Source organism: Balaenoptera borealis (genome assembly GCF_965194805.1).
Source record: "Balaenoptera borealis genome assembly, contig: HAP1_SCAFFOLD_248, whole genome shotgun sequence".
Classification (NCBI taxonomy): domain Eukaryota; kingdom Metazoa; phylum Chordata; class Mammalia; order Artiodactyla; family Balaenopteridae; genus Balaenoptera; species Balaenoptera borealis.
In genome coordinates, this window is record NW_028123909.1 from 467,873 (window position 1) to 482,512 (window position 14,640).

At 59.5% G+C, this 14,640-nt stretch overlaps 1 pseudogene across 1 annotated transcript in view; it reads left to right on the forward strand.

Annotated features, from left to right (window-relative positions):
• The window catches only part of LOC309621289 (thimet oligopeptidase-like), a 52,709-nt pseudogene extending 43,624 nt beyond the window's left edge, over positions 1–9,085 (forward strand). Inside the window, exons 7-13 of the transcript in view lie at positions 5,663–5,798; positions 5,999–6,374; positions 6,454–6,649; positions 7,654–7,705; positions 7,812–7,940; positions 8,577–8,715; positions 8,930–9,085. The product of the transcript in view is annotated as a thimet oligopeptidase-like (transcript). The remainder of the gene's footprint in view (positions 1–5,662; positions 5,799–5,998; positions 6,375–6,453; positions 6,650–7,653; positions 7,706–7,811; positions 7,941–8,576; positions 8,716–8,929) is intronic.
• Positions 9,086–14,640: the final 5,555 nt, after the last annotated feature.

The window sequence follows — 14,640 nt, forward strand, 5'->3', positions numbered from 1 at the left end:
GTTCACAGCACCTTTTAAAGACTGCTTGCTTAACTACAGCTGCATACCATATCCCAGCTACAGAAAGTCTTTTCAATGTTTGCCAGTGTTGTTTCCATAATAGTAAACATCACACTTTAGGTGGGCAGGAGTTAGAGTTTTATTATCAGTCTAGGCAAGACCAAAAATTCAAAGCAAGTTCAATTTTGCTTAAGGGAACATTGTAAGGTAACAATTCTTCATATTACATGCCTCCCAGGACCCATTTCAAACCATAGAGAATGACACCTTTATGTGTCACTGTCCCAAGAGACAAACAAATGTGAACAACTAAAACATTTAAAAAGTGCACCAAGCTTCGGAAGTCTCAAACAAAACTTGAATTTTCTGTACATACTCCTGCCAAATGAAGTTATTGCCTGTACACCACTCCTCTTGCAAAGTGGTCTTCTATTTCCTTTCATCTGACCTAGATCGGCTAGGAGACCTAGAGAAAGATCAGGACGGCTTGTGATTTCTCTCTTGGGACAGGGATCTCTCTCTTCTCCTATATCTAGAAAGGGACCTGCTCTGGCTGACGGAGAAGGCTCTCCATCTTGGAGATGTGCGGGAGGTGGAGGACTCCTCCTCCCATAATCATCTCGAGGGCGACGACCCCAAGAAGGAGGCGGTCACGATTTCGACTTCTCTTTTCCCCATTCGACAGGTCCACTCTTACTCGGCAGCCACATAGTGTTCTCCCATCTAGTTCTCGGACAGCATCGGCTGCATCTCGGGGATCTTCACATTCAACGAGAGCGAAGCCGGGAGGGTTTTTAGCACCCCACACACTTCAGAGTGGTCCATAATAGCCTAAAGCTCGTTCCAATTCAGCCTTGTTACCACTGTTTCCAAGATTCCCTACATAAACTTTACAGTCCAACGGACAGGAATCATGTTGCAAGACCCTCGTGGCTCCTGGGTTTCACGGGCCACAGGGTGGTCCCGGGCCTCTAGAATCTGGTAGCTGAATCTGCTCGCACAAGCTGTCCTGTGGGGATGCGTTTTCCCCTGTGTGTCCAGCCCGGGGCCCTGCTCTCTTGGCCCGGCCTCCCGGGTGAGAGGGTGAACCCCAGCTCCCTGGAGCAGACACTCAGAGCCCTGGTGACCGGACTCACGGCTGACGGGGCTGGAGCGGCGGCTGGACACGTGTGGCCAGCCTGGTGGTGTTTGGCCCCGTCTGCAGTTCCAGTTCCAGCTGAGAAAGAGCCTCCCTGTGTTACTTTCTCCTGGTTGTGTAAGGATCCCCGGTGTCATTTGACAGAAATGTAGACGGTGTGTTCTTTCTCTCTTTTCTCCCTGCTTCCTCTCCTCCCTCGCTGCCTCCCTCTCTCCCTGTACCTCTTTCCCTGTTCCGCTCTCCCTCTACCTCTTTCCCACTCCCTCTCTCGCTCTCCCTCTGTCTCTTCCTCTCTCCCTCCCTCTCTCCCTCTCCCTCTCTCTTTCCTCTCCCTATCTCCCTCTCTCCTCTCTCCCTCTTCCCTCTTCCTCTCCCTCTTCCCTCTGCCTCTTTCCTCTGCCTCTTTCCTCTCCCTCTTCCCTCTCCTCTTTCCCTCTCCTTCTCTCCCTCCCCCTCTCTCCCTCTCCCTCTCTCCCCCCTCTCTCTCCCTCTTCCTCTCTCCCTCTCCCCTGTCTCTGCCTCTCCCTCCTTCTCTCCCTCTGGGAGGGAGTGAGGGAGATGGAGAGATGGAGGGAGCGGGAGAGTTGGAGGGAGAGGGAGAGGGAGAGGGAGAAGAGGGAGGAGAGGGAGGGAGGAGACGTCTCTCCCTCCCTCCCTCCCTCTGCCTCCCTCCCTCTCCTCTCTTTCCCTCTCCCTCCGTCTCTCCGTCTCCCTCACTCCCTCTCAGAGAGGGAGAGACGGAGGGAGAGGCAAAGGCAAGGGAGAGGGGGAGAGGGAGAGAGGGAGGGGGAGAGAGAGGGGGGAGAGAGGGAGAGCTCTCTTCCTCCCTCCCTCTCCCTCTCTCCTCCTTCTCTCCCTCTCTCCCTCACCCTCTCTCCCTCTCCCTCCCTCCATCACTTTCCCTCCTTCTCCCTCTCCCTCTCTCCCTCCCAGAGAGGGAGAGACAGAGGGAGAGGGAGAGGGGGGAGACAGGGACACGGAGACGGAGGGAGGGAGGGAGGGAGACAGAGAGGGAAGCAGGCACCCTCTCGCCTTCTCCCTCTCCCTACCTCCTTCTCCGACTCCCCCTCTCCTCTCCCTCTGTCTCTCCCTCTCCCTCCCTCCCTCTAGGAGAGAGAGAGGGAGAGGAAGGGAGGGAGAGGGAGAGAGGGAGGGGAAGGGAGACGGAGAGGGAGAGACGTCTCGCCCTCCTTCCCTCTCCCTCCCTCGCCCTTTCCCTTCCTCTCTCCCTCTCCCTCCCTCTGTCTCACCCTCTCCCTCCCTCTGTCTCTCCCTCTCCCTCACTCCCTCCCAGAGAGGGAGAGATGGATGGAGAGGGAGAGACGAGGGAGAGGGGGAGAGGGAGAGAGGGAGGGGGGAGAGAGGGAGAGGGAAGAGGGAGAGTGGGAGAGAGGGAGAGAAGGAGGAGAGAGGGAAAGGGAGGAAGAGACCTCTCTCTTTCTCCCTCTCTCCGTCTCTCCCTCTCTCCCCCTCTCTCTCCCTCTCCCTCTCTCCCTCTTCCCTCTCTGCCTCTTCCCTCTGCCTCTTTCCTCTCCCTCTTCCCTCTCCTCTTTCCCTCTCCTTCTCTCCCTCCCCTCTCCCTCTGGGAGGGAGTGAGGGAGATGGAGAGATGGAGGGAGCGGGAGAGTTAGATGGAGAGGGAGAGGGAGAGGGAGAAGAGGGAGGAAAGGGAGGGAGGAAACGTCTCTCCCTCCCTCCCTCCCTCTCCTCCCTCTCCCTCTCCCTCCGTCTCTCCGTCTCCCTCACTCCCTCTCAGAGAGGGAGAGACGGAGGGAGAGGCAAAGACAAGGGAGAGGGGGAGAGGGAGAGAGGGAGGGGGAGAGAGAGGGGAGAGAGAGGGAGAGCTCTCTTCCTCCCTCCCTCTCCCTCTCTCCTCCTTCTCTCCCTCTCCCTCCCTCCATCACTTTCCCTCCTTCTCCCTCTCCCTCTCTCCCTCCCAGAGAGGGAGAGACAGAGGGAGAGGGAGAGGGGGGAGACAGGGACACGGAGAGGGAGGGAGGGAGGGAGGGAGACAGAGAGGGAAGCAGGCACCCTCTCGCCTTCTCCCTCTCCCTACCTCCTTCTCCGACTCCCCCTCTCCTCTCCCTCTGTCTCTCCCTCTCCCTCCCTCCCTCTAGGAGAGGGAGAGGGAGAGGAAGGGAGGGAGAGGGAGAGAGGGAGGGGGAGGGAGACGGAGAGGGAGAGACGTCTCGTCCTCCTTCCCTCTCCCTCCCTCGCCCTTTCCCTTCCTCTCTCCCTCTCCCTCCCTCTGTCTCACCCTCTCCCTCCCTCTGTCTCTCCCTCTCCCTCACTCCCTCCCAGAGAGGGAGAGATGGAGGGAGAGGGAGAGACGAGGGAGAGGGGGAGAGGGAGAGAGGGAGGGGGGAGGGAGGGAGAGGGAAGAGGGAGAGTGGGAGAGAGGGAGAGAAGGAGGAGAGAGGGAAAGGGAGGAAGAGACCTCTCTCTCTCTCCCTCTCTCCGTCTCTCCCTCTCTCTCTCTCCCTCTCCCTTGTCTCTGCCTCTTCGTCTCTCTGTCTCTGGGAGGGAGTGAGGGAGATGGAGAGACGGAGGGAGAGGGAGGAGAGGGAGCGAGGAAGAGGGAGAGAGGGAGGGAGAGAGGGAGGGAGGGAGGGAGGGAGAGATGTCTTTGTCTTTCCCTCCCTCCCTCTATCACTCTCTCCCTCTTCCCCCTCCCTCTCCTGCTCCCTGTCCCTCTCCCTCCCTCTATCCCTCTCTCCCTCTCCCCCCTCCCTCTCCTGCTCCCTGTCCCTCTCCCTCCACCTCCTTCCCTCTCTGGAGAGGGAAGGAGGTGGAGGGAGAGGGAGAGGGAGAGGGAGCACGAGAGGGAGAGAGGGAGAGGGAAAGAGGTATAGGAAGAGCGGAACAGGGAAACAGGGACAGGGAAAGGGGGACAGGGAGAGAGGGAGAGGGAAAGAGGGAGAGGGAGAGCAGAGCAGGGAAACAGGGACAGGGAAAGAGGGAGGCAGAGAGGGAGATGGAAATGGGGAAAGGGAGGGGGGACGGATAGAGGGAGAGGGAGAGAGGGACAGGGAAAGAGAGACAGGGATGGAGGGAGGGAGAGAGGGACAGGACAGGGCAAGAGGGACAGGGAGAGAGGGAGGGAGAGAGGGAGGGAGAGAGGCAGAGGGAGAGATGGAGGGAGAGTGAGAGGCAGGGAGGTAGAGGGAGGGAGGGAGGGAGGGAGACAGAGAGGGAGACAGGGAGAAGGGCTGATGGGGGCTCCCTCCCCCTCCCATCCTCTGCCCACTGCTTTCTCTTTTTTCTGCTTCAACAAACACCAGGCGCCTTTCAGATCAGCCCTGAAGTCAACGTTGATGCTTGGGGCGGCCTGACCTCCCCGCTGCCTTCCAGCCCAGGACCACAGCTGGGAGATGAAGTCTGCGGGGCCCTGGGGGAGGGGCAGCGGCGGCGGAGGTGGTGGAGGCAGGCACCTCCTCTGACGCCCAATCTCTCCTCCTTTACGAGGCAGCCGCCAGCTCCCCTCCCTGACTCCCCAAGATTTGGGGCCATTTTAATATGTGTCGATAATGCCATGAGCTACTATTTAACTTTTCCACGAGGACCCATCTCCCGAAATGCAGTGGTTTTCAGGCTTGGCTGCACTAGAGAACCCCCAGGGAAAGGAGAGACGTCTGTACCTCCCTCTCTCTCCCTCTCCCTCCGTATCTCCTTCTGGCTCTCTCCCTCTCCTTCTGGGGTGATGCCCGATGAGCTCAGATTCGCAGATGTTCCCCCCATCCCCTCTCTGTGCCTTGCGTGGGGCCTGGGCCTTCTCACTGTGGCCCGGGAACAGCCTCGACATTCAGACATCGGTTCCTGCAAGGACACTTGCGTTTGGTCCATACCGCATGTGGCTGCAGTCTGTGCTTCTCCCGTTTAGCATCTTCAGTAGATGGGGGCTGTGCATGAGCCCTTCATCTTCCCCGCAGACACCACTGGTGCTTGCTCGGCCTCGCGGGTGATGTCCACGGGGGACAGACCTGTGTCCCCACCTTCTTGGGCTGCAGACAGGCCACGTTGGTCCTGTGGTGACTGGGGGCTCCCAGGAGAACCCCACCGCAGACCCAGAGAGGTGGCCCCAGAGAAGGTGGCGTACGCCTGGGGCCAGGCCTCACCAGCCAACCACGGGGCACCTGCAGCAACAGGTCTCTCGCCGTCCAGGGGCTGGGTGTTCGGGCGCCGTGGGGATGAGCTGCTGTCTGCACGGCAGCCAAGTTTGTATTGTTGAGCCCGGGGAGGCCCCTGGGTGGCTCCTGGAGAGCCTGGTCACATTTCTTCCTGCCCTTGGCCTTAGAGCTCATCATGGTTCACGCCGTTTCTGGTTCCAAAAGGACCTGTGTTCATAAAGACCACATGTTAGGACAGCACCAAAGTGTCTAGAAATCCAGGCCAGGAGGAGGAGGGAGGGGGTTTGGCTGTGCCCGCCAGTGGCCTGAGAGCCCTCCCACCCACAGAGACCTGGCCCGGGGCCTGTGGGGAGGGCGTGGCCCACGGTCCCCAGCGCTGGCTGTCTCTGGGTTCCAGGAGAACTGCGCGATCCTCGGGGAGCTGGTAAGGCTGCAGGCTCAGAAGTCCCGCCTGCTGGGATTCAGCACGCGTGCCGACTCTGTGCTGGAGATGAACATGGCCAAGACCAGCCAGGTGGTGGCCACTTTCCTAGGTAACCCCGCCTCCCCGAGTCCCAGTGGGGACGGGGGTCAGGTGGACCTTGACTGGACGTGGTGCTGCCTGAGACCCCACTGTGTCAGCCCTTGGGGGTCGCCTTCCCCAACCCTTCATTCTGCCTCGAGGGGCGTGGGGTGGGGGGCGGCTGGGCGGCTGCCACAGGGACATAGCTGAGCCTCTCCCCTCCGCCCGCAGATGAGCTGGCCCAGAAGCTGAAGCCCCTCGGGGAGCAGGAGCGGCCCTGATCCTGGAGCTAAAGAAGGCTGAGTGCCAGAGGCGGGGCCTGCACTTTGACGGGCCCATCAACGTCTAGGACCTGCGCTACTACATGAACCAGGGGGAGGAGACGCGCTACCACGTGGACCAGTACCTGCTCAATGAGTCCTTCCCCATGCAGGTGGTCACGCGCAGGCGGCTGGGCATCTCCCAGGAGCTGCTGGGGCTGACCTTCGACCTGGAGGAAGGCGCCAACATGCGTCACGAAGATGAAGATGTGAGGCTCTACACGGTCCGGGACGCGGCCTCGGGCAAGGTCATCCATCAGCAAGTTCTACCTGGACCTCTACCCTCGGTGCATGCGTGGGGGAACCTGTCGGCCGTGGGCCGGGGCTCCTCTGTGGTAGCGGGGCCTCACCCGCGTCCCTCCCCAGGGAAGGGAAGTCCGGGCACATGGCCTGCTTTGGCCTGCAGCCGGGCTGCCTGCAGCAGGACGGGAGGCGCCAGATTGCCATCGCGGCCATGGTGGCCAACTTCACCAAGCCTACGCCCAACCCGCCCTCCCTGTTCCAGCATGATGAGCTGGAGACCTACTTCCATGAGTTCTGGCAAGCGATGCACCAGCTCCGCTCCCAGGAGGGTGCGGGCGAGGGGCTGAAGGCAGGGGGCGGGGAGGGCCCGGGCTCTCCCGTGGTCCTCAGGCAGGCCCTCGCCACGGGATTCTTCCGCTGATGTCACCCCGCACGAGGAGACGCCCTCGGTGTCAGTTTCCATCATCAAACCCCACGCACTGGGCGCGTAAACAACGGAAGTGGATGTCCTCGAGACTCTGGAGGCTGGAAGTCCCAGATCAAGGAGTCAGGACTGGTTCCCTGCAATGTTAAATACAGGTATTCAAGAGTTGCCTTTAAAAAAGACAAAATAGAAGAAAGGAACGTTGCATGCAAGGCTGGTGACAGGCGGTGATGAGAACCAGAGGTTAGGCTCTGGGGCCGGGAGCACCACGCCCTGTGAGGCCCTGGGGCTGCTGCCAGTCTCGGTGGAGGCTCAGCAAGTCCCAGTGACTTCCCAATGTGGGGGGGGTCCCCAGATGAGCGTCTGGGCCCAGGACCCAGTGCTCGTTCAGTCTTCCTGCAGTCAGCCCTTCGTCCTGAGAGCGATGCTCTCACAGACTGCAACCGGAGCGCGTGGGGACACTTTACTGAGCTGTGCAGCCGTCACTACTGCCCTGTTCTGGAACATTTCCCTCACCCCAAAAAGGTCCCTCACGCCCTTAGTTATCATTCCCTCCCCTCCCCTGTCCCTGACAACCAGGAACCCACTCTGACTCTGTGGATCTACCTGTTCTGGACGTTTCCCCTCAGTGGGGTCACACCCTGTGTGTCCTTCTGTGTCTGACTTCTCTCGCTGAGCACCGTGTTCTCACGGTGCATCCACGTGGCAGCGAGTGGCAGGGCTTCACACCTTTGCATGGTCGAGGGCCGGAAAAAAGACAAACGAAAAGAAGGGCACGTTGCCTGCGACTCTGGTGACAGCCGGGGATGAGAACCAGAGGGTAGGCTCTGGGGCCGGGAGCGCCGCGCCCTGTGAAGCCCTGGCGCTGCTGCCAGTCTCGGCGGGGCACGAGCAGCGCCGTCCCCCAGGAGCTGCTGGACAAGCTCATCAAGTCCCGGCTGGCCAACCCCCGTGCGGCCGGGCCGAGGGAAAGGAAAGGGGCTCCCGGACCGCCCGGCTGGAAAGCGCGGCCTGGACACAGTGCCAGCGCCCCCGTCTCCTTCCTCCCGCCCTCCAGGCCTCTTCAACCTGCGCCAGATCGTCCTGGCCAAGGTGGACCAGGCCCTGCACACGCAGACGCCCTCGGACCCGGCCTAGGACAATGCCCGCCTCTGCCAGGAGATCCTCGGGGTCCCAGCCACGCCAGGTAGCCAAGCGCACGCCGGGCCCACCTTAGCGGTCGGTTGGCGGCTACTGCCCAGGTCAAGAGGATCCTCTGGTGGTGTGTGAAGGGGGACCGACTGACGGGCTCTGGTCGAGGCTCGCTGACCTCTGGCCTCTTCCTGCCTGGGTTCCTGGGCTGGTCCCTCCAGCTGTGGCCCGCGGAGTCCGAGGGTGGGCTGGGCGTATCTGCACGTGCTTTCTGGAGAGCCTGGAAGAGGCAGGAGAGGGCTTCATACCCTGGACGGAACGCGTCGACGAGGTTTGCCCGAGCGTGTCGGTGCGGAGACGCAGTTCACTCCCTCGTGAGCGCTTTAACCCGCGCTCTCCCCGTGCTGGAGGGCGAGCCCTGACTCATCCCTCGGAGCCTCGGGCAGCTGTCCCTGTAAGAGGCTTAGGGGTGAACCCTCGTGAGCTTCAGCAGAATGTCGGCAACGATTGATTTGTGTCCCTCCACTGAGTTGCCCGCAAGGTCCCTGTTTTCTAGAAGTGTTGGGCCAATACTCCCTCTAGTGGCAGGGGACTCAGACAGGGCTGCTTTGAGGCCCCAAGCTCTGGGCTCTGGGGAAGGGGCACGGAGCGGCCAGGGGGCCGGGCAGGAGCCTCTCCGCATGTGTCCCAGGGACCCACCTGCCTGCGACCTTCGGCCACCTGGCAGGAAGCTACGACGCCCAGTCCTATGGCTACCTGTGCAGCGAGGTGTACTCCGCGGACACGGTCCACACACTCGTTTCAAGCAGGAGGGCGTCCTGAGTGGCAAGGTGAGAGGCCGGCCTGCCGTGCAGACCAACACGGAGGTCCTTGGGCCTGGGCCTAGATGCTTTTGCCGCCCGCCTGGGCCTGCCAGGCTCTGAGGGCCCTGCCCAGAACCCCCTGCTCCCCTGCCCTTTGTTGAGTCACAGCAGAGGTGGCCACACCCACACCCTCCGTGAAGGGGGTGCTCCACCCTCCTGCAGCCCCGCCCCCTCTCCTCAGGTTGCCATGGACTACAGAAGCTGCATTCTGAGGCCAGGGGGCTCCGAGGATGCCAAGGGCATGGTGAAGCTCTTCCTGGGTTGTGACCCCATGCAGGACGCCTTCCTCCTGAGCAAAGGGCTGCAGGTTGAGGGCTGCAAGCCGCCGGCCTGCTGACGGCACGGGGTTTTGCCCCCCCAGGCGGGCCGGGTGCCTTAGCGCCCCGTCGGGGCGGGGGAGGGGCCGTGTGTCCTCCCAGCCCCCGAGTCCCCGGCGGCCGGCCTAGGCCAAAAGTCTCCACCTGGAAGTGTCTGGAAAGCCTGGCATCAAGGCTCCCCCTTGTTGCACTAATGCAATCCCTTCCTGGGGAGCTTTCCTGGTAACAAAACGGTTCTTTGAAAACGCAGCCATTAATAAAAAAGACTCTACTCCTGGTCTCTGCCTGCCGTCCCTTCCACCACAGGAGTGGCATGGGGGCCGTCACACTGGGGGGAGTTCTGACCTTGGTCGGGGATCAGCCCTGGGGCCGTGGTGACGCGTCTGGGTCACTGGGAGACGGCTGAGCTGTGGGGTGAGTTCAGACGGGGATGGTGCCCCGCACCCCGACCGGGCAGGCTCTCCAGTGAGGGGGTGTCAGTTTCCTGCCGGCCTCTCGCCCGTCTCTGTTTGGCATCTCGGGGGCTGTGACTGGCTGGAGCTGGTTCTGGTGGTGGGCACAGCTGCGGGAAGCCCGGCTGGGGCTGTCCCTGTCCCCGTGTCCTGTCCTCCTGCTCACGGCCGGCCGGCTGGCTCCCTCTGGTCATCGGCAGCTGCTGAAGTCTGGACCACAGCAAGGGGCCGCCTTCCTGGGTCCTAGCAATTCTTCCCAAAGGCCTTAGGGATGTGTTTTGGTGGCAGTAGGAATTCAGAGAGGGTGCTGCACCACTGGAGCGGTAGGGTGGCTCTGGACCGTCCCGTGTGTCCTTCCCTGGCCTTTGAGCTCCTTGGGAGCCCTGCCTCCACAAAGGACGCCAGGCAGCGGAACGAGGGCGCGGGCGGCGCCCCGACCTTCTCCCCGTGGCCCAGGCGGGCAGGCCGTGCCACGCTCTGTCCTCTCCTCAGCCTGCCCGCCCGTTCTGTTGTTATTTTACCGAAGAGGACACAGACATTCAGAGAGGCTAGGGTCCATGCCTGAGGTCTCATATCCAGTAAGTGTCAGAGCCGGGGTTTGAACCCAGACAGCCTGTCCCGGAGACCGTGCCCTAACCTCTACACAAACCACCTCCTGGTTCCCTTTATTAGCACAAGACTCATTTCCCTGACAAGCCCAGGCCCCATAAAGGCAACCCTGCCTCCCCCACGTGACCAGCCCTTGCCAACTACTCACCCCAGTGGCAGAGGGACGAGCCACACAGGGGACCCGCCCATCTTGGCCATGGGGACACAGACACCCACTCACACCCAGAAGGACCTCCTCTTTACCTTAGGCCACACGCCCATGCCGAAGGAGCTGCTGTCTGCCAGCTGGTGCAGGTACAGTTCTGTCCTGGAAACAGAGAAGGGACCAGAAGTAAGGGAGGACCCACCCACACCAGTGGCCTGGCAGGGCAGGTGGGCATCATGGCACGGGGCTCCACAGAGTGCCCCAGGTGGCCCCGGGGTCTGCCTCAGGCCCTGGCCCTGCCTCCCGAATATTCCTCACTTGCTGCCCTCAATGGGCCCTTCTTAAGTGAAGGCCTTCCAGAAGCTTCCTTACTCCTCAGTTACCCTGCTCTGAAAACTGGGAGTTTCCTCCCTAATCTGCCCTCTCTCCAAAGGGTAAGGTGCCCCTCTGGCCTTAGCCAGGAGGCTCAGGACAGGTTGGGCCTGCCCTTCAGACGGGGGTGGAAGGCAGGAGACAAATGATGGGGGACGCAGAGGCAAATTGAAAATTATCACCCCTCGCCTGGGGTGAGCACTCCCTGGAGCTTCACTAGATAGAACCTTACTCATTCGTTCAACAGATGAGGAAACCAAGGCTCAGAGACAGGGAGCCACATGTCCAAGAATTCCCAGGAGTCAGCGAGGGGCAGAGATGACTCCCTGGGCCACCTCCCCCAGAAGGCCCTCCCAGATGAGTCTTGTGGCTTCTCTGCTGTTCCACCTGGTGCCTCCTCGCCCTGAGCTACCTCAGGTGCACCCAAGGCTCTCACAGAGTTTAGGAGCTTCTGGAAGATTTGGGGTCTGCTGTTCCTTGCCCACCTCCCACGCTGCTGTCAGAACCTGTACCAAAATGTCACCGTCACAGCAGACATCCACCACCACCCCCCAGCGTGTATAAAGAGCCATATGTGAATTATCTCACTTAATCCTGTAAGGTCAGCAGTCAAGGTACTATTTCCACTTTACAGAGGAAGAAACGGAGGTTCAGAGCAGGTGACACCTGGCCAGGTTCACCCAGCCCAGGAGCAGTACCAGGCAGCAAGAATCAGAGGCCAGATTCCTAACCACTGGGCTCCACTGCCTCTCACCTCTGGGCAGAGGCAGGGCTGGGGCCCTGGAGAGCGGAGGCCCTTTGTCTCACTGCCCTCGGCTGTCCCTGCTCAGCCCAGTCGCTCACCTGAGAGCCAGGTCCAATCCGGATAGCATCTGGGAGAAAACCTCGAAACTGCCTTCCCCTTCCAGCTGCCGGGCCACGTGGCTCTTCTCCAACAGCATCGTCTGCCAGGGGAGAGGACAGGCGCCGGTCAGCACGAGGCCCCGCTAGGCTGCCCGCACACCCCCACCAACCCCCAGGCCCACTCTTCGAGGCAGCACCTCAGGCCCCAACTTGGCTGGACGCCTCCAAATCAAAACGTGCCAGGCCTTTGTCTCACTGATTCAGCGTCCACGCAGGCAATCAACGAATGCAACGGGCTCATTCCGATGAAGGAATCCAAGGGTACTAACAATTAACCCAGAGCCGCCCTCCAACACACTCTTATGCAACCGAAGCCCTTAATAACTTGACCCACATGGTGATGCACGGTAGACTTTCAGGGCCGGGACAGAAAGGGATTTATCGTGCACCAGCGAGTCTGGGTATTCTCCTAGCTCCGCATACAAACAACCCTTCTAATAACCTAATCCTGTTTTCTGTTCAAACAGAATGTTGGCGGGGGCGGCGGGGGGGGAAGGGGAGGAGCCAGGTGATTTCAGAGAGAGGAACAAACAGGCCATGTGCCTGTCACACACGGGCTGCCGCAGAAGGCCAGCGAGCGCCTGTTTAATTTCAGCTTACGCTTTTAAGACCCAGCTAATGAGTGGCTGAATTATGTATCTACTCATGAATATTTCATCCCTGTGATACTCCGAGGCACAGACGAGCTGGCCTGCTCCGGGAGGAGATGTCTGGGCACTGAGTGAGGTGGGGAGGAGCTGGCCTTGGCCTGGGGAGCGATGACCATTTAGACACATTCCAGGGTCCCAGCTGGAGGCGTGGGCCCTGCTGAGTGGGGCTGAGGCTACTGCAGCCCCAAAGAGCCCCCTCTCCCTCCCACCCAGAGGCCTCACCTGGAGCTGGGCGGCCGTGACTCGGCCTGTGGCGTTCAAGTCCAGTGACATCACCATGGAGCACCGGGTGGCACGGCGGCTGTGGCCGGTGAACACGGAGCCAAAGGCCCGGAGGACAGTGAAGGTGGCTCGAATCTTCTCCACTGGTGGGGCACAGACAGGGCATCACCCGTGGCCCGGGTGCTGCCACCCCCACCTCTCACAGGACCCCATTCTGGCCCCAGGCCCCAGCAGGGGCCCCTCCACTCCCCCAACTCAGCTCTAAGCCACACCTCTTCCGCTGCTGGGCTGGCCCTGTGCTGCAAGCAGGGGCGCGGGGTGAGCAAGAGTGAGCCCAGAAGGGGAGATACACACACCTAGGATTGGTACGATCTGAGTGACAAGGGCTGCCCTAGGGCCTCCTGGGCCTGGTGGAGTCTAGGAGGAGGGCAGAGCATTAACATTCTTGGACCTGCTGTTGGGGAACGCCCATCACAGCCAGCTCAAAAAGCCCAGCAGTCCCAAGCTTTTTAACATAACTATTTAACAAGCACCCACTATGTGCTAGGCACCTGGATACAGCCTAGCCTGACTTCCACTCCCCCAACACACACTTTCAGCAGATCTACATTCTGGGAGGGCCTCTCCTTGCTGTATCCCCAGCTCCTCACAGGGCTCTAACCTGGGCCAGGTGCAGAACAGGTGATCAATAAAGCATTGGAATAAGCCCAGTGGAGAAGCAGGATAGTACAATGGTTAAACAAGCTTGAATATGGCCTCTCCCCGTTGTTAGTCACCTGATTTGGAGCGAATAAATTAACCCCCCTGTGCCTCAGATACCCCATCTATAAGATGGGGGTAATAATAGTACTTACTTACCTCATGTGGTTGCCACAAAGACTAAAAGCTTTAATAATGTAAAGTGCTCAGAACATGCTCCAAATGTGGTGGTGTTAGTATTGTTTGTTATTATTAGAAAAGCAATACTGCCTGGGCCATATATTCTCAGCAGGGGGAATACTGCCCCCAAGAGGGCAGAAACTGATTCTTGAGGATGGGGGCAGTTTTCCTTTCTTATGTATAGAATAGAGCACAGATACACACACACACACACACGTCTGTGTGTGTCTGTATATATATACACACATACACACACACTGCATAAACAAATATATGGTGAATCTATGGCATTAACTTTTCACGGTGGGAGACGATTAGGAGAAAGAACAACTAAAAAGGCTCCTCAGAGGGGCAACAATACATTGAGAACACTGGCCCAGGGGTAACAGCTCTGGAGCCAAACTGTCTGTGTTTGAATCTCGGTGCTAGGATGTATGAGCTGTGTGGCCTTGGGCAAGCTGGTTAACCTCCCTGCGTTTTAATGGCCTCATCTATAAAATTCAAATAATAATAATGTCTACCTTATAGGGATGTTTTAAATAATAAATAAGTTAACCTGCTTGGAATAGAGCCTGGCGCGTAAGTCCTCAGCAAGCATTTACCACGATCCCCATCAATATTGTAATTATTATCACCAACTGACACTATTTTTTATTGAAGTATAGTTGATTTACAATGTTGAAACTCTTTCTTTAATGCCCAGCTCAAACATCATTTCCTCAAGGAAGCCCCCCGGCCCCTTCTCTGTGCTCCCTCCGCCTCTCCCCTCCCCAGCTCGGCCAGCAAGCGGTGCAGAGCACTGGAGTCTGGCACAGATGAGCAGCTGAGTCTCCCTTCCGGCTGTCAGTGCCTCCTTGTCTTTGTTTTTACTTATCGGGTCCTCTGCACAGTCCAGTGGGCTGTGCGCTGCACAAGGACACCACACCTAAGGGCACAGCATTTATATCAGATAGCCATAGGCCTGTATACTTATTAGGATGATGGCCCAGAACGTGGTGGTCAAGTGTTTGGTTCTAACAATGTCAATGCGTGACGACGGTTCCACATGTGGCAGTGAGTGTCTTAGGCAAGGAGTACCTGTTTCTAATTCACACAAAAGTACCCAACAGACTAGGGGTGGCCCTGCCCAGAAGCCAGCACAGGGTCTGCACACAGGTGCTCAGTGAACGCTAGCTGAGCAGATATAAGAAAGAGCCGCCCAGCACCCCCTCTGACTCTCCCTTCCCTTCCCCCACGCCACCGCCCCCACCACGTCCCAGCTGCACGTCACCTGGAGACCACTGTACCTGAGACCCTGCCATCCACACTGCCTGCCATCCCCACCAGGTGCTCCAGGACCTGCT